The sequence below is a fragment of the Taudactylus pleione genome, unplaced genomic scaffold (genome assembly GCF_031769625.1).
Source record: "Taudactylus pleione unplaced genomic scaffold, aTauple2 ptg000634l, whole genome shotgun sequence".
NCBI lineage: Eukaryota > Metazoa > Chordata > Amphibia > Anura > Myobatrachidae > Taudactylus > Taudactylus pleione.
The window spans coordinates 188,207-209,433 of record NW_028285036.1 but is presented as its reverse complement, the minus strand read 5'-3'; the positions used below and the strand labels follow the sequence as shown (position 1 = coordinate 209,433).

At 46.2% G+C, this 21,227-nt stretch overlaps 1 protein-coding gene across 2 annotated transcripts in view; it reads right to left on the bottom strand.

The window, feature by feature from the left end:
* Window positions 1-7,563, bottom strand: part of LOC148479140 (sodium- and chloride-dependent GABA transporter 2-like) — a 48,051-nt gene extending 40,488 nt beyond the window's left edge. The window contains exon 1 of one of the 2 annotated variants that reach the window (XM_088454869.1): window positions 7,337-7,563. The gene's annotated coding sequence lies outside the window, so the exon portion shown is untranslated. The remainder of the gene's footprint in view (window positions 1-7,336) is intronic. The other variant, XM_088454870.1, reaches the window with a different exon arrangement.
* Window positions 7,564-21,227: the final 13,664 nt, after the last annotated feature.

Below are 21,227 nucleotides of genomic sequence, written 5' to 3'. Positions count from 1 at the left end.
GATGCACGTGCGGCTACTGCGCACACAATTCACAAACACAGAAAATAATTTTTTTTTAGGTTTGGACTGGAGTGTACTTTCGGGGGTTACAGCACCCTTAACGGTCAAGCCAGCCGGCCCTTTACTTATGACACAGGCGCACGCTTGGCACTACTTTGTTGATGCACGTGCGGCTACTGCGCACACAATTAACAAACACAGAAAATAATTTTTTTTTGGTTTGGACTGGAGTGTACTTTCGGGGGTTACAGCACCCTTTAACGGTCAAGCCAGCCGGCCCTTTACTTATGACACAGGCGCACGCTTGGCACTACTTTGTTGATGCACGTGCGGCTACTGCGCACACAATTCACAAACACAGAAAATAATTTTTTTTTAGGTTTGGACTGGAGTGTACTTTCGGGGGTTACAGCACCCTTAACGGTCAAGCCAGCCGGCCCTTTACTTATGACACAGGCGCACGCTTGGCACTACTTTGTTGATGCACGTGCGGCTACTGCGCACACAATTCACAAACACAGAAAATAATTTTTTTTTTGGTTTGGACTGGAGTGTACTTTCGGGGGTTACAGCACCCTTAACGGTCAAGCCAGCCGGCCCTTTACTTATGACACAGGCGCACGCTTGGCACTACTTTGTTGATGCACGTGCGGCTACTGCGCACACAATTCACAAACACAGAAAATATATTATTTTTTTAGCACTTGGGGGGAGCACCCCTGATGGACAGAGCACCCCCTGGACAACACTACAGCACCCCTTTAGGACTGGGACACTGCACAGGACTTTGGAACTGACTGCACAACACAGTCCAGCCAGCCCCTATGGACTTTGAAGTAGTGGACACAGCCCCTATTAACAACAGCAGCACAGCACAACACAGCCAGCCCCTATGGACTTTGAAGTAGTGGACAACAGCAGCACTACACTATACTACACTACACAGCACTAACTCCCACCCTCCCTCTTCACTGTCCACAGCCGAGTGAGAAAATGGCGCCGACGCGGGTACCTTATATAGGATCCAAAACCCGCGAGACTCGGAAGGCGGGATGATGACGTTTTGCCTCGATGTCAGATCCGAGTCAGGCGGGAAAAGTCGAGCCTGACTCGGATCGGACTCGGATCGGGGGGGCTCGGGGGGGTTCGGATTTCAGAAATCCGAACCCGCTCACCCCTAGTTATAATACATCTATTACACTATATACAGACATAGGACACTACACCCCCAACATGTCCTGACCACTGTACATGATCATAATACATCTATTACACTGTATACAGACATAGGACACTACATCCCCAACATGACCTGACCACTGTACATGACCATAATACACATCTATTATACTGTATACAGACATAGGACACTACACCCCCAACATGTCCTGACCACTGTACATGATCATAATACACATCTATTACACTGTATACAGACATAGGACACTACACCCCCAACATGACCTGACCACTGTACATGACCATAATACACATCTATTATACTGTATACAGACATAGGACACTACACCCCCAACATGTCCTGACCACTGTACATGATCATAATACACATCTATTACACACTATACAGACATAGGACACTACACCTCCAACATGACCTGTCCGCTGTACATGACCATAATACACATCTATTACACTGTATACAGACATAGGACACTACACCCCCAACATGACCTGACCACTGTATATGATCATACTACACATCTATTACACTGTATACAGACATAGGACACTACACTTCCAACATGACCTGACCACTGTACATGACCATAATACAATTCTATTACATACTATACAGACATAGGACACTACACCCCCAACATGACCTGACCGCTGTACATGATCATAATACACATCTATTACACTATATACAGACATAGGTTACTACACCCCCAACATGTCCTGACCACTGTACATGACCATAATACACTACACCCCCAACATGACCTGACCACTGTACATGACCATAATACACATCTATAACCCTCTATACAGACATAGGGCACTACACCCCAACATGACCTGACCACTGTACATGACCATAATACACTACACCCCCAACATGACCTGACCACTGTACATGACCATAATACACTACACCCCCAACATGACCTGACCACTGTACATGACCATAATACACATCTATTACACTCTATACAGACATAGGGCACTATACCCCCAACATGACCTGACCACTGTACATGACCATAATACACTACACCCCCAACATGACCTGACCACTGTACATGACCATAATACACATCTATTACACTCTATACAGACATAGGGCACTACACCCCCAACATGACCTGACCACTGTACATGATCATAATACACATCTATTACACTGTATACAGACATAGGACACTATACCCCCAACATGACCTGACCACTGTACATGATCATAATACACATCTATTACACTATATACAGATATAGGACACTACACCCCCAACATGTCCTGACCACTGTACATGACCATAATACACATCTATTACACTGTATAGTATACAGACATAGGACACTACACCCCCAACATGTCCTGACCACTGGATATGGTTATAATACATCTATTACACTCTGTACAGACATAGGACACTACACCCCCAACATGACCTGATCACTGTACATGACCATACTACACATCTATTACACTGTATACAGACATAGGACACTACACCCCTATCATGACCTGACCGCTGTACATGACCATAATACACATCTATTACACTGTATACAGACATAGGACACTACACCCCCAACATGTCCTGACCACTGTACATGATCATAATACATCTATTACACTGTATACAGACATAGGACACTACACCCCCAATATGTCCTGACCACTGTACATGACCATAATACACATCTATTACACTGTATACAGACATAGGACACTACACCCCCAACATGACCTGACCACTGTACATGACCATAATACACATCTATTACACTGTATACAGACATAGGACACTACACCCCCAACATGACCTGGCCGCTGTACATGACCATAATACACATCTTAATACACATCTATTACGCTGTAAACAGATATAGGACACTACACCCCCAACATGTCCTGACCACTGTACATGATCATAATACACATCTATTACGCTGTAAACAGATATAGGACACTACATCCCCCAACATGTCCTGACCACCGTACATGATCATAATACACATCTATTACGCTGTATACAGACATAGGACACTACACCCCCAACATGTCCTGACCACCGTACATGATCATAATACACATCTATTACGCTGTATACAGACATAGGACACTACACCCCCAACATGTCCTGACCACTGTACATGATCATAATACACATCTATTACGCTGTATACAGACATAGGACACTACACCCCCAACATGTCCTGACCACTGTACATGATCATAATACACATCTATTACGCTGTATACAGACATAGGACACTACACCCCCAACATGTCCTGACCACTGTACATGATCATAATACACATCTATTACGCTGTATACAGATATAGGACACTACACCCCAACATGACCTGACCACTGTACATGATCATAATACACATCTATTACGCTGTAAACAGATATAGGACACTACACCCCCAACATGTCCTGACCACTGTACATGATCATAATACACATCTATTACACTGTAAACAGATATAGGACACTACACCCCCAACATGTCCTGACCACTGTACATGATCATAATACACATCTATTACACTGTATACAGACATAGGACACTACACCCCAACATGACCTGACCACTGTACATGATCATAATACACATCTATTACACTGTATACAGATATAGGACACTACACCCCCAACATGACCTGACCACCGTACATGATCATAATACACATCTATTACACTGTATACAGATATAGGACACTACACCCCCAACATGACCTGACCACTGTACATGACCATAATACACATCTATTACACTGTATACAGACATAGGACACTACACCCTCAACATGTCCTGACCACTGGATATGGTTATAATACACATCTATTACACTGTATACAGACATAGGACACTACACCCCCAACATGTCCTGACCACTGGATATGGTTGTAATCATACATGCCTACCCTCCCGGTTTTCGCGGGAGGCTCCCGATTTTACGGGTAACCCCCCGTACCCCCGGAAGGGTAGGCATTTCTCCCGCATTCTGTCCACTTCCTAGTGAAGAGGGCAGAATTAGGAGAATACCCGCGGCAATCGCGGGTCTCAGTAAAGGGGGCGGGGCTTAAGCTGTGATTCTGCATGAATCACAGCATTTGGCCCCGCCCCTATGTAAATTGTGCCCAATAGCAGCAATTTTACCGCGATGGGGCGGGGCTTAATGATGCGGATCATCAAGCCCCGCCCCCGTCGGCCCCCTGCTGCTTCTCTTACCCGGGCTTCTCCCGGGAAGAGAATATTAAAGGTAGGCAACCCTGGTTATAATACATCTATTACACTATATACAGACATAGGACACTACACCCCCAACATGTCCTGACCACTGTACATGATCATAATACATCTATTACACTGTATACAGACATAGGACACTACATCCCCAACATGTCCTGACCACTGTACATGATCATAATACACATCTATTACACTGTATACAGACATAGGACACTACACCCCCAACATGACCTGACCACTGTACATGACCATAATACACATCTATTATACTGTATACAGACATAGGACACTACACCCCCAACATGTCCTGACCACTGTACATGATCATAATACACATCTATTACACACTATACAGACATAGGACACTACACCTCCAACATGACCTGTCCGCTGTACATGACCATAATACACATCTATTACACTGTATACAGACATAGGACACTACACCCCCAACATGACCTGACCACTGTATATGATCATACTACACATCTATTACACTGTATACAGACATAGGACACTACACTTCCAACATGACCTGACCACTGTACATGACCATAATACAATTCTATTACATACTATACAGACATAGGACACTACACCCCCAACATGACCTGACCGCTGTACATGATCATAATACACATCTATTACACTATATACAGACATAGGTTACTACACCCCCAACATGTCCTGACCACTGTACATGACCATAATACACTACACCCCCAACATGACCTGACCACTGTACATGACCATAATACACATCTATAACCCTCTATACAGACATAGGGCACTACACCCCAACATGACCTGACCACTGTACATGACCATAATACACTACACCCCCAACATGACCTGACCACTGTACATGACCATAATACACTACACCCCCAACATGACCTGACCACTGTACATGACCATAATACACATCTATTACACTCTATACAGACATAGGGCACTACACCCCCAACATGACCTGACCACTGTACATGATCATAATACACATCTATTACACTGTATACAGACATAGGACACTATACCCCCAACATGACCTGACCACTGTACATGATCATAATACACATCTATTACACTATATACAGATATAGGACACTACACCCCCAACATGTCCTGACCACTGTACATGACCATAATACACATCTATTACACTGTATAGTATACAGACATAGGACACTACACCCCCAACATGTCCTGACCACTGGATATGGTTATAATACATCTATTACACTCTATACAGACATAGGACACTACACCCCCAACATGACCTGATCACTGTACATGACCATACTACACATCTATTACACTGTATACAGACATAGGACACTACACCCCTATCATGACCTGACCGCTGTACATGACCATAATACACATCTATTACACTGTATACAGACATAGGACACTACACCCCCAACATGTCCTGACCACTGTACATGATCATAATACATCTATTACACTGTATACAGACATAGGACACTACACCCCCAATATGTCCTGACCACTGTACATGACCATAATACACATCTATTACACTGTATACAGACATAGGACACTACACCCCCAACATGACCTGACCACTGTACATGACCATAATACACATCTATTACACTGTATACCAACATAGGACATTACACCCCCAACATGACCTGACCACTGTACATAATCATAATACACATCTATTACACTGTGTATACAGATATAGGACACTACATCCCCCAACATGACCTGACCACCGTACATGATCATAATACACATCTATTACACTGTATACAGACATAGGACACTACAACCCCAACATGACCTGACCGCTATACATGACCATAATACATCTATTACACTGTATACAGACATAGGACACTACACCCCCAACATGACCTGACCGCTGTACATGACCATAATACACATCTATTACACTGTATACAGACATAGGACACTACACCCCCAACATGACCTGACCACTGTACATGACCATAATACACATCTATTACACTGTATACAGACATAGGACACTACATCCCCCAACATGTCCTGACCACTGTACATGATCATAATACAAATCTATTACACTGTGTATACAGACATAGGACACTACATCCCCCAACATGACCTGACCGCTGTACATGACCATAATACACATCTATTACACTATATTCAGACATAGGACACTACACCCCCAACATGACCTGACCGCTGTACATGATCATAATAATACACATCTATTACACTGTATACATACATAGGACATTACACCCCCAACATGACCTGACCACTGTACATGATCATAATACACATCTATTACACTGTGTATACAGATATAGGACACTACATCCCCCAACATGACCTGACCACTGTACATGATCATAATACACATCTATTACACTATATACAGACATAGGACACTACACCCCCAACATGACCTGACCACTGTACATGACCATACTATACCAGAATATTGGGCTGTAAAATTTAATATGTTATGAATTGAAAAAATATAAATATAATTTTGTTATAATTTTACTCTAATATTTCCTCTTCTTTTTTCGGCTTTGTACTCCTGGACACCAATCACAGACTATTTGTGAGTCGCAGCTTAGATACAGGACATTTGTTTAATCCTTTGGCGAATGCTCTATATCCGGCGCAGTCAGTGAAATCGTCATATAATGTTTTCCAATTTGTCAAAGATCACAATTGAGACATGTAAATATTTTTCTGAGTACAATGAAAGCAAATGACGAGATAAGCCTGTGCAAGGGATTAAACATTGCATTGCCTGTAACACGCTGGGCAGATTCTTTCCCAGTCTATCCAGATAGTATCAAGAGTACGTATATTAGAAAATAAAATATAAAACGCCATATGCTCTCTGTACCTCAAAAATAAATACCTTTTGGGGTACCGGGAGCTAGTTGGGGGTTCAGATATCCTCTTATGTACAAGTCCAATGATTAATCCAATCCTGACCAATGAGGTTTGGGGTCAGTCAGCTGGAGGAAAGTGAGGGGGCAGTTGTCATGTTAGCCTGCAGCAAGCAGGGGGGAGTCAGAGCTGGGAGAGTATAACTGCAGCAGGGAGACTGGCACTGTCCTGTGCTCTACTCACTCCCCAAACACTGGTCTACAAATCCCTGGGCTGAGGATATTTAAAGGATAATGGAAGTAATTCTAAACTTCTCCGCCCTCACATTCCAGGGTCCAGCAGTGAGTACAGGAGGGTCACAGGACAGCTGGAGTATCAGACACTGCCCTATGCTATAGGGGCCGCAGAACTGGCATTGTTTTGGTTGCTTAACTCCATAGGCTGACTTGGCTGGGCTCTTATCATTAACTGTATAATGCAATGCAACTTCTGTATAATGCAAGCAATGCAATTTCTATATAATTCAATGCAGCCCCATCAGCTATGGACGATAACCGTTTTCCCTATAGCAGGGTTTCTCCAAAATCCTGTAATACCGTGGTCCGTATCACCACTGCACATGACAACACGCTGCGCAGGCCTCGGGGACGCCTGTATGTTCCTAACCGGCTCCGAGGCCTGAAACGATTCTGTGCTCACAGAGAGGCGACTTGTGATTTTTTTCAGACCCCAAAGAGAACTGTGCGAGGGGTGTTCTGGATAATAATAAAAGGAGGCTTGTAAGGTTTCAGGCAAACAAACCTGACACAGAGGAGGGTCTATGCTCTAAAAAACGTTTCAGAGGCGAGGCGAAAACCTCCCTCCTCAGTAAATCTGTAGTACACCGATATGAATCGTTTGTGACAATTATATTTATTAATTATGTTATATCACGATAGGGGGGGTTATGTAGGTTTTTGTACTTTGGAAGGTGCTGCGGAACACTTGTGGCGCCATATAAATAAAGGATAATAATAATAATAATAGCAAATTGAAGGGATCCAAAAGGGCTATGGCTACAAAACTTATGGCTTCTAAGATTTGGGGTCTATTTACTAAGCAGTGTTAGGAGACAAAGTGAAATGAGATAAGGTACCAGCCAATCAGCTCCCAACTGTCATTTTTCAAACACAGCCTGTAATATGGCAGTTGGGAGCTGATTGGCTGGTACCTTATCTCATTTCACTCCTGACACTGCTTAATAAATAGATCCCATGAGTTCTGGAGGTTATGAATCAGAAAATTCGCCACAGAGTGACCACCAGGTCTTTGTACCAGATACAGACCTAAGGACAGAGCATCGGCCACTCTTTTATGTTAGATTTGATTGACAAATATATTGCACGCTGAACGTCTGTGACTGCGCCATCAGTGTCGCTATAATAAGCACAAATGGCTTATTTTATTCGGCTCACAGTGACCTTTATCCTGTATACATGGCAATAACGACTAGAAATGCAGCAAATTGGTTACAAGTTGGCTCCAATCCTATTGGGTAATGGAAGATCTCACGCAGAGATGACGAGGTAAATGCGCTAGATATGACCGCCTTCACGCTTCCTATCTGGTGAAATCAGTGGTCACAATGCCGCATGTGCTGCGGTTTGGGGTACGCACAGATTAGAGCCTGCACCTCAGCCATAGGAGGTGGTTCTACTATAAATATATATAGGGCCACATTTTTAGAGTTTTGTGTAACCTGCACTTGTTACCCCCTTATGCCTGAAGTGGCTGATCGGGGTCAGGCAAGTGGACAGTAAGGGCCTGATTCCGAGAGGTACGCTAATGCAGTCGCCACTGCGATCTATTACAGATCGCAGTTGCTAAAATATGCTAATGCCTTCCGAAGCACAGCCGAGCATAGGGACGCCCGCTGCTGCCTTCTCATATCCGACGACACACAGCGTAAACATCGGTAACATCAACGCAGATCGGGCAGCTACGCAGCTTGTAAGTCAAGTCTGACCAGCCAATCACACACTGCGGCTCTCCTGACTGACCTGCCATTCACACACTGCGGCTCTCCTGACTGACCTGCCAATCACACGCTGCGGCTCTCCTGACTGACCTGCCAATCACACACTGCGGCTCTCCTGACTGACCTGCCAATCACACACTGCGGCTCTCCTGACTGACCTGCCAATCACACACTGTGGCCCTCCTGAATGACCTGCCAATCACACGCTGCGGCTCTCCTGACTGACCAGCCAATCACACACTGCGGCTCTCCTGAAACGCTGAGAGCTCTCATGCTGCGAAGAAGATGGCAATGGCTGATTTATACACGCCCGTGAAATGGCGCTTAAACAGTTCCGACAAGCCTGTGTTTCACTAGCCATCCCTCAGTTACCTCCCGCAAACACTGTGCTGCCTGTCACTCATTTTGCAAGTGAATCCTCTGTGCAAGCACGATCGCAATACAATCGCTGCGCTGCGCTGTGCGGCATTCGTGCATGCGCAATGGAAAACACACGCTCGAGCTGCGTAAATATTGTCATTGTGTAAATCTCGGTATCAGGCCCTGAGTACAGGGGAGGGGTGTGCACCTCCGGGAGCGTGACCTGCATAGGGGGCGTGGCCAGACAGCTTACCCAGCATTTGTGGGTGGAGCGGGGGGGGGGGGCGCAGCCACGTGAGCATGTAATTTTGGCCCCGTCTCCGCTACACAATGCCGATATTACCAGCATTGTGAATCAGGGGGCGGGGCCAAAATGACGCCCATCACTGTATAAAGCCTGCCCACTTCCCTTGACATGCGTCCGCAAGTCAGCAAAAACATCGGAACCATCCGCACAGTTGTGGTAGACCTGACCCTACCTCAAAAAATGCTAAACTTCTTGTCGCCATCTAGACCTCTGCCAGCGTCTGCTATCGCAAGGGTTTAATTATGCACGCCCCTGTAATGGCGTTTAAACGCCCAGGCACGCCTGCGTTTCTCTTACTCCCCCCCCCCGTCATCACCCTCAAACGGTCACTTCCTGTCAATCACGGTGTGAAGCCTCTGCGTGCTCACCGATCGCTGTGGCCGGTTCGCGCAAGCGCACTGCATCTTACACGCATGTGCAAAATGCAAACATTGTCTGGCTACGTGCAAACACAGCCTTGCGAACAAACCTGAATCAGGCTCTGTATTCACAGACGGTTCTTCGAGAACAGCAATTCCCGCACAAATTACAGAATGGCAGTAAGTGCTGGGACTGTGCGGCCGCAGGAGGCGTCAGTGTGAATAGCTGCCTCTGACACACTTTGGTGGGAGCCTTATATGGAGGTGGCGCAGTTAGTATACTCCCCGGGCACTCTTCTAGTTAATGTGCAGTGCACACTACCGCTCAGCACAACCGATCCTGCTAACACTGCACGTTTACCCAGCTGTCTAACAGTGAACTCTTCCCCTCTCAGTGTGTCGCCGCCCTGCTGCTCATTGTCCTTCCTCTGAACATCTCATCGGCCAGCTGCAGGCCCAGCACGCAGCCCAGCCCAGAGAACCATGGCCTGAGGGACTGATGGAAATTGCTTCTCTGGAAATTCCATGTCCGCCAGGAGCACTAGAACCTGAGAAGAACCCTCTCGCTCCCTGGGAGTTCCAGCACAGGGAAAATTACCGGACATTTTCTGACTAAACATTACTAATTATAGAGCGTAATAACTGCTTCCATTGAAGAAGAAAGACCCTTATCTGTAATTTGTGCGTCTATTTCCCGCCATTATCAGCAGACTGCGCGTGCGTTGCACCATGGAGGATACTAACGTGGCTGGACTTCTCTGTCCATGAAACAGGAATTTCCGGGCATCTACCGCGCGCAACAGATCTGTGTCATCATTTGAGTCGTGTGCGCACGGTGAAGGGACGTCTTTTCTATTTTATTTATTTTTTTAAACCTAGAATTGGGTGGGTAAAATGATGACGTATGCTGCTGTGGCCGGGAAAACAGTGGGCGGACATTTATTTATTTTATTTATTAACAGTTTCTTATATAGCGCAGTATATTCCGTTGCGCTTTACAATTGGAAACATAAATAGAACAAAACTGGGTAATAGACAGAAATATAGGTAGGAAGACCCTGCTCGTAAGCTTACAATCTATAAGGGAATAGGCATTGATACACAAGGATAGGTGCTATATATTGCATTTTGGTCCAGCCAGAATGCAGAGTTTCTTGGTGGCTGCATGATCCAGTCACACAGGAATGTCGGACAAATATCAGGAGGATGTGAGAGAAAGACAATGTGTGAGGTTATGTGTGGACTGTGAAAGGGGATGTAATTAGATATGGAAACTATGAAGGTTATGTGGGGGGTTCTGGAATCTGATAAGCCTGCCTAAAGAGGTGAGTTTTCAGGGAAGGCTTGAAGAATTGGAGACTAGAGGAAAGTCTTAATGTGTGTGGTAAGGCATTCCATAGAGTTGGTGCAGCACAAAGAAAGTCCTGTAACCATGAATGGGAGCAAGTAATGCATGGGGATGAGAGACGCAGATCTTGTGCTGAGCGGAGAGGTCGGGTAGGGAGATATTTTGAGATGAGTGAAGAGATGTATGTTGGTGTTGTTTGGTTAATAGCCTTATGTGTAAGTAAAAGTATTTTGTATTGAATACAGTAGAAAACCGGCAACCAATGGAGGGACTGACAGAGCGGGGCAGCAGACGATGAACATTTGGCAAGGAAGATAAGCCTCGCAGCTGCATTCATTATAGATTGTAATGGCAATAGCCTGTTTTTGGCAAGACCAGTAAGGAGACTATTGCAATAGTCACTGTGGGATATAAGAAGTGCATGGATTAGAGTTTTTGCAGTGTCTTGTCTGAGATATGGTCGAATTTTGTATATGTTTTTTAGATGTATGTAACATGATTTTGAGACAGATTGAATGTGGGGAACAAAGGACAGTTCAGAATCAAGGATGACACCAAGGCAGCGAGCTTGTGGGGTGGGGTGGATTGTTGAGGTATCAACAGTGATAGAGAGATCAGGTTGGTAACTGTTATTGGCCGGTGGAAATATAATTAATTCTGTTTTAGAAATATTAAGTTTCAGGTGGTGAGATGACATCCAAGATGAAATGGCAGATAGACATTCAGTGACACGGACCAGTACAGATGGTGATAAATCTGGGGAGGATAGGTAGATTTGAGTATCATCCGCATACAGATGGTACTGAAATCCAAAAGAGCGGATTAGTTTGCCAAGAGAGGTGGTATAGATTGAGAATAGCAAAGGACCTAAGACAGAGCCTTGCGGTACTCCAACTGAGAGAGGTAGCGAAGAGGAGTCAGAATCAGAAAAACGAACAGAAAAAGAGCGATCAGATAGGTAGGAAGAGAACCAAGAAAGAGCTGTGGGCCTGATTCAGAGCCGGACGCTCTGACCAGAGCGCTCGCTCTGAATCAGGGCCCTCCTACCTAACATTGGAGCGGCCTCTTGGACGCTCGCATAGCTGTGGGTTACCACCCACAGCTCATGCAAGCGTCCATGATGATGGTCCATCGGGCTTGCGACGAGACCCTGCGGTAGGATCTCGGTGACCGCAAGCCCCGGAGTGATTTTGGCTCTATCAGAGCCAAAATCACTCCCACTGACATCACTAGTGATGTCAGTGGGGCCGGACCCAGACGGTAGGCGTTCCCATGGGAACGCCTCCGTCTGGCAGCCACGCCCCCGGCATGCCCACCAAAGGGGGCGTGCTGTCACTCACCATCGACAGCACGCCTCCTTTAGTGCGAGACCCATAACGACGGCTACCCCGTCGTTATTTGGGTCTCGCGCATGCGCACTAGGGCACCATCGACCCGTTTGCGAGCGGGTCAGAATCAGGCCCTGTGTCCTTAAGACCTAAGGATTGTAGTGTTTGTATGAGAAGAGAGTGGTCAACAGTGTCAAAAGCAGCAGAGAGATCTAGAAGAATTAGGAGTGAGTAATGACCTTTAGCCTTGGCAGTGACCAGATCATTTACTACCTTAGTCAGTGCATGAAACCAGATAGAAACTTGCATTAGCATACGGCAGTATGGATTGTCACTAATAAGCTTTTTGGGGCGCAATCAGTAATGATTACATACTGCAATGCGATCTGGGTGTGATATTAGCGCCCATGATCGCATTGCAGAATGCGATATTAGCTCCAGAATGTATGCAATAGCGCACGCAGGGACAGGAGCTCCCGAGGAGCCCATCCCTGCCATGTGCTCGGAGTGAAGTGATGGCATCATCGGTCCCTTGACTTCTGTATCGGGACTACTGCGCATGCTTGGTCTACAGACATGGCGGCCATTTTCGGGGAGGGACCCTCTCCCAGGTAATTTTTGCCCATAGGTTACAGCAGTAAGCTGCGGGGGACCAAACTCCGGATTGCCTCGTAAATCTTGCAGCTTTGCAACCCCCAGAGAAACCTACAGTGGCTGCGTCTGCTGTCGGAAATGGGGGGACTACAGATATCTGCAGCGATCCCGCCATACTCTGGGGGATACTTAGTATTTGCAAATATCCACGAAATATGGGAAATATGCTGCAAATATTTAGTGATAAATAGGCCCCTTAATATCATCATTACCAAATTATTTAGCTTAGTAAGAACAGTGGCCTGATTCAGAGCCGGACGCTATTTGCGGACGCTCGTTCAGAAAAAGGGGCTGGCTATTTAAATTGAGCGCTCGTTCTTTGCGGTCTGTGGACGCCTCTATGTCAGAGCGAGCGTCCGAAAAATGCACCCGCTATTTTGTGAAGACGCACCTTTGCCGTTCGTATCATACATCATCTCCTGTATTTATTAGATTAATCGGGAACATCGCAAGGCGTCTGAACTGCTCGCAGTGCTTGTGGTAGGATTTACTTCCCGCTATTACTGCGAGCAGTTCAGGCTAAAAGACAACCAAGTGACGTGGTCGATGACGCTGCTTTGTTAATTATGCACTCCCATAAAACGCCCGTTTTGACCGTTTGGCACGCCTGCGTTCGGATCTCCACTCCCCCGTTTTCAAGCACCTTCCCCTGTTACCACCCACAAACGCCTCATTCTGTCACTCAAATTAGCAGCCCCTCGCTGTTTTACGAGCGCACGATTTCCGACCGCAATGACTGGTTTGCGCATTACGACCCATATGCATGCGCAGTTGTGTGAACATCGCTCAGAGCGAACGAGCGACCGCTTACAAGCGGCTCTGAATCAGGCCTAGCGGCTACAGAATACAACTAAGGGTTATGGCTGCAACTATAAATATGCTATACGTCCAGGTTAGGATTGTCCTAACATTTAAGTTTAGTCAACATCTCCGTGTATTGCCTGTGTATTGGGCTTGATATCCTGCAGGCAAAACCACCATTTAGTGACTATACCATAAGACAGAGGTTCCCAATCTCGGTCCTCAAGGCACTCTTTAACATTCCAGGTTTTAAGGATAGCCAAGGCTGTGCACAGATGGTTAAATGAAAAGTCTGAGGTACTAATTAAGTCACCTTTGCCCAAGCATGGTTATCCTTAAAACCTGGACTGTTAGGGTGCCTAGAGGACCGATTTTTTGAACCTCTGCCATAAGATCTCTGCACCTCCTAAGCTCCATCTTGGCATCGGTCCCTTACTGTGAAGGTATGTACCATTTGCACATGCTCAGTAGCTCAGCGGGGACCGAACCCGGAGGTAAAGCGATCGTTTACTATTTGGCCTTCGCTGGAAGGGGCTCTTTTTCTGACCCCATGATGCTTCTCATAAACGATAAATCGCAGTACAGACATCGCCTTCGCCGCTGCAATAAACAAGCAACGATGGGATCATCATTTGGGCACAGTTCTCGCCGAAACAGCCTCCTATCGTGTGCGCTGAGTTCAATGGTCATTTGCCCTGATAAAGCATCTGCTATCGCTGCAAATCGCGGTAATAACAGATGTTAATACGTCCCAATGTTAGGGCTTCCATGTCTTTTGTTTTGGACGCCAGAACTGAGACTTTTCGTCCTGTAAGATTATAAGGAATAGACGCCTCTGAATGTTTTACTGCATCTGGCGATTTGCTCTACAGCACTCAGGGCCTGATGTGGCGCTGCACGCAATCCACACGCAATGCAGTCCACGCAGATCAGTGATTATTTGCAACTGCGCATGCATGAAAAGTTCTGGAAACCGCTACGACGCATTGGATACACAGAGTGTACGTGCAAAGATGCTTTAGGGGCATATTTACTAATTATCGGGCATCAGACCCCAATAATTCGAATTTATCGCCTCAATTCACATTTGCAAAGCTGGACAGAGGGCCTGATTCAGAGCCGGACGCTCTGACAGAGCACTCGCTCTGAATCAGGGCCGGGCTTGTTTTTTTTTTTTTAACGGCCTCCTGGCCGCTCGCATAGCTGTGGGTGACCACCCACAGCTATTGCGAGCGGCCATGATGATGGTCGCGATGGTCAAGACCATCGGGCTTGCGACGAGACCCTTGTGGTATGGTCTCGTGTCCGCAAGCCCCAGAGAGATTTTGGCTCTAACAGCCGAAATCTCCCCACTGACATCACTCGTGGTGTCAGTGGGGCCGCCCCCAAACGGTAGGCGTTCACATGGGAACGCCTTCGTTTGGGCAGTCACTCCCCGGCCCGCCCACCAAAGGGGGCGAGCTGTCACTCAACATCGACAGCTCGCCCCCTTTGTTGCGAGACCCGGAGCGACGGATTGCCCATTGCTAGCTGGGTCTCGCGCATGCGCACGACGGAGCCGGCTCCGTCGTGCGCGTGCACACTGGCCCACCATCAACCCGGTAGCGAGCACACAGCGCTTACGACCGGGTCTGAATCAGACCCAGAGATCCCATACAGTCGTCAATAAACCACTGAAGCTCCCTGTAAGTATAGGAACAAATGGAAGCCTCTGTGTGTTCCTGCAGCTGAAGGGTAAAATATCCAACCCTGCGGGGAACATAACATAAGCAAATAAATGCGTCCCCAGCAGGGGTCCTGTCCTATCCTTGATTTCTCCTCCTGGTGTCTGTCAGGCAGCTGGGACCTGTCCAGTGCTGTAAAGTCCCATTTCCTAGCAGTACAGAAGTACTGGCCCTGATGTAATGCGAAGTTTAGTAATATCCTGATAGGTTTTTCTTTGTATGCACACTAAGGGGCCCATTTATCATACATCACCTACTCAAAGCGATCTGGGCGCAATATTAGCGCCTATGATCACATTGCAGCACGTGATCATAGTGCCGGGATGTATGAGAAAGCACATGCGGGTACACGGGAGCCCGTCTCTGCCATGTGCCGGAAGTGAAGTGACCACATCAGCGAAACTCCTGCACATGTGTGGTCTACAGACCACGCATGCACAGCGACCATTGCCAGGGAGGCTCCTCCAGAACCCTAACCCGGGTAGTTTTGCAATGTGTAGCCCAGTGGTGTCAAACGCGGGCCCTTCAGCTTTAGTGGAACTACATATCCCAGCATGCCCTGCCACAGTTTTAGAATGCCCTAATAGCACAACTGTGGCACTGCAGCTTGGAGGGCCCGAGTTTGACACCACTAGTAGCCCATAGGTCACAACAGCACAACACCATCTCTAGGAGCTTGGTAAATCTGACAGCATGGCATCCCCCATAGAAACCCAAGGGGGCTGCAGCTGCTGGCGGATATGGAGGAACCGCAGCAGGTATCGGAGATATCTGCCGCAATCCCTCCATAATACATCCGGGGGATAGTAAATATTTGCAGGTAGCTAATATTTAATGAGAAATGGGCCTCAAAGGACTGTGTGGCCGACATCAATCGACTCCCTGCTAACATGGCAGCGGAGTGACAGACAGCATGGTGGGCATTCTCAGGCCCGTAGAGCTCCGATCCGGGCCCTGGTTATTTTTTGGGGGCATGGCCTAATCATGGGAGGCGTGGCCATGCCACCTTAGGAAAAAAAATATTTTTTAAACAGTTGCAGCTCCACAAAATGGCGCTGTGACCTGCAGAGGGGGGGGGGGGGGCGGGGGCTGTGAGCCCCTCAGCCAGGGGCAAATACAGTGGGACGACGACAATCAGTGCGATTGCTTCCCCCTCCCCCACACAGGCAGAAGAGATTGCTGCTGGTGCTCATCGGCAGAAGCTTCCCTGGCCCACTGCAGCGTGCACTGGGCTGGGGATACTGACAGGTAAGAGAGGGGGATCTAAGGCGGACTCAGGCCCCACTAACAAGACCAGTCCCCGGGGAATTAGTACACGACCCTCTAGGTGGAGTTTAGACTAAAGGCTCCAGATATTTCATGTATATTGTTCCCCCTTATTCGTGTCCTTCATAAACATAGTCAAATTACTTTGTTTTAATGTCTCATTTCATATATCTAACGTAAATTGTGTAACATACCACCGTGCTTAGCTACGTCCCACGAGGCAGTGCTGCACCTAGCACCATGAGTGATGCTCTCCTTCTTAATCAGACGGTCAAGACCCTGACCTGTCTTTGGTGCCAACATGTAACTACGCCATCAGGTTCACAGCTGCTGTCAGGCCTAAAACTATCCACCTAGCTCGTTTATTACGGCATCTTCCTGGCTTTGGTCTCCCTTTTCTCCCTTTTCCTGGTCTACCTTTGACACAGAACTTTGGCTCCTGCTCCAACATTGTGCATATTCTATCCGCTTAGACCTTTGACCTGTCTCTTACTAAGTTTGGGTCTCTTGATTCGCCAGCAGCTACCTACGCAAATCAAACGCGGAGGCCATAACCCATGGGTGTCCCGGGACTTGGAGTGGGTCCCTGGTGGAGATCGGACACTCATTTAGACGAGCAAAGGCCAACCGTGTGTGGCACACTAACCACATACCCCATACATGATTACCTTACAATGGTTAGTGATGGGATCTGATGACGACAGGCAAACTACATTTGGGCACGACCTGGTCCAAAATAGTCTGAAAGTAGTCAGGTAAATGGGACACAGACATAAACACATCCTAATAAGTTTACCCATAGACTGTACTGTGGGTGGTTGGTCAATCACGGAAGGGGGCGCGGCTAAGCTACCTGTCCCTGGCATGAGTAGAAAAAAATATCATTGCTCCCTCACAGCCAACGAAGGCATAGAACCATCTTAGCTCTGCCATCGTTGGGTAACCATTGATGGACTATGACCAGGTCTTCCTCACTGCTCTCACTGGCTGGCAGGGGGAGATGTATCAAACCTTGGAGAGAGATAAAGTGCCAACCAATCAGCTCCTGTAATTTTTTCAAACACAGCCTGTAACAGAACAGGCTTAGCGCTGTGTGGACAGGACTGCCACAACAGCCAGCGTCCCGGGTGAATGACGGGTGCATAATACTAGCTGTAGCTACAATAGACACTCCCTATTCTGGTCATTAAGCCAAAGATGCTTGGAGATAAAAAATGGCCAGTTTACTAAATCTATTACAATGGGTCAGGATTAGTCTACCCTGTTTAACTTTGCACCAAGGGAAAATCCTTTTGGTGGCCCTAGGAGACCCAGGGTCTATGTCTGTGACCCGTACAGTACTACAAACCTGCCTGTGACCCCATCCTTTATAATAACCCAGAACTTGTAACATCCTGAGAGCTTACACAGAGGTTTTATTGTACAGTATTTCTTTCCCAATGACGGTAATGATCTCTTCTGTGAGCTTACAAGCAATAACAATATCAGTCATTCAATGTATTATTGTATCGTATTATTGTATTGCTCCCATGAATTTGCTTAATGATGAAATAAACTCTTGACAACAAAATCATTGGCGACTCAGCGATGGGGCCATTTCAGACTAAACGGTTTTAACCCGGACAGCAAAAAAAAAGGAAGTTTTTTTGCCGTACAGTATTTTTAGTCAAGCATGTAAATACATGGATGCTTTTCAGACGGCACAGTCGCCGTGTTACAGCCCTGAATAACCACTGACAAGGACGGCTGCTGTCCACGGTTTCAGTATTAAAGATTTAAAAGAAATTTAAACACTCTGCAAAAACATCACACACGGCACAAAACCGTAGTGTGGACAGATCTACAGTGAAAAAAATTTTAAATTTTTTTTGCCGTCCGGTTAAAACCGTTTAGTCTGAAACTGGCCATAAGGTGCAATCATAAGTGAGGTTTCCAAGCGATACTCCGTAATCACTGGCTGCTCCCACTGGTGCTGCTTGGATACTCGCCAACTGCGGGCATCAACTGCTCTCCTGTATGGTGTAAGCTGTCACCACCAAACTCCTTCACAGCCAGCTGGAGCTGCTCACATGTGTCGGGTAATGTGCAGCTGCTGCAGAACCTCTTTGCTTTAGGATGTCGCCAAATCATTCCTGAGTACTTAGTATGGGTAAGGACAGCTGAGGAATCTTGTCTCTAGGTCTTACTCCAAGGGCTTTGTCCCCGTGTTATCCCTCTAACAAATGTAGCTCCCGGTGTAGACGCTGACCAAAAACTTATACGAGGTTTTAAAAACATTGAATGAGTGACTTTAAACCCCTGTGCCCATGGCAACTGGCTAGTTTTGCCTAATAGTAGCTCCGGGTTCTGCCCAAAACCTCATTAAAAAGTTTCCTCCAGTATTTGTTCTGGAGCAAATGGAGGATCCAGCTATAATTACCTTTACTGTATAATGGCCGTTGTAGGCTGTAGCCGGGATTTATAGTCATTTACATACTTTTTATGTTTCTTTTATGTGTGCATATAGCAAAATTATGTAGAATTTGAATAAAGTGAGCAAACGTGATAATCCTGTTCGTTCCTGTAATAAATATACTCTACTGCACCTTTCACACAGATAACCCACCCCGGGACCCTGCTCTTATATTACCCCCTTTATACTCTTCCAGTTTATTACTCTCCAAAACTCCGAGCTCAACTGGAATACAAAAGGGGATTTAGGCATCTCTGTGAGATTATGACACAAGTAATTGAGGCCTGTGTGGAGGGATTCTGAACTTTGGACTCTGTACAGAGTATTTTTTTTTTAATTCATTGATGCATATTGTATAGGCACGAGTCTTTTCATACAACAGTGTGTACACAACAGAAACTAAACCACCGGTATAGTGCGACAGCTGAAAGCAGCGATTAACGCAAGATGACGTCGCTATAAATGTGTCACATTCTTTTAGTTAAAAAGAAAAATTAAAAAAAAAACCCATCTCCTGCTCCTAAATATGGCTTGGTCAGCCGATGAACGTTTTGTACAGCGCTGCAACACGACATGTCATTTCATGTAGGAATCTGTAGCAGAAAACATAAAGCAAAACGTTTCTCCAGCCGTGTTTCCTTCTCTATGACAGAAGCCTGTTGGGCCTCTGGAAATTCGTTTTTCGCTGTCTTCTAATTCAACAGCGCGCTATGAATTCCCCGCATACATGCCAGTTACCTAATGCTACTTTCTGGTACCATTTTGTTTTTATTATCATTCAGTTTGGACACGAGCAGCGATTCTCAAACCTCTTCTAAGGATCTGCCGACAATGGAGCAGATTTATAGAAACTGTCGCAGACAAATAACTCCGTCATCAGAAAACGACTGGAGAATAATTCCTACTACCTTAAAACCTGCAGACACCTTGATAAAGATACTCAGTATCGAAACGCGTTGGTGGGGAGATCACATGACATTTTCTGGACCTGCTATGCTGGCTTGACTGTGTTCCTGACCTGACATCTGGACTGTATTACATCTTTGCACAGGTCAGGTATTTCACTTGCTCCCACTGCATTGTTGGAAAATACTTTTATCCTATGTTGGAATAAAATTAATTTTGGAAGTTAAGGAGATTTTGTTTCTTTGTTACCTGCATGGTGAAAGTACCTTGTGAAAAAACATTTGGAGGGATAAAGGAGCCTGGGGTGACTGTTATAACAGTCTGAAAGATACCTTTATATGAGTTAACAGATATTGGGGGAGATGTATGAAGCCCTGAAGCG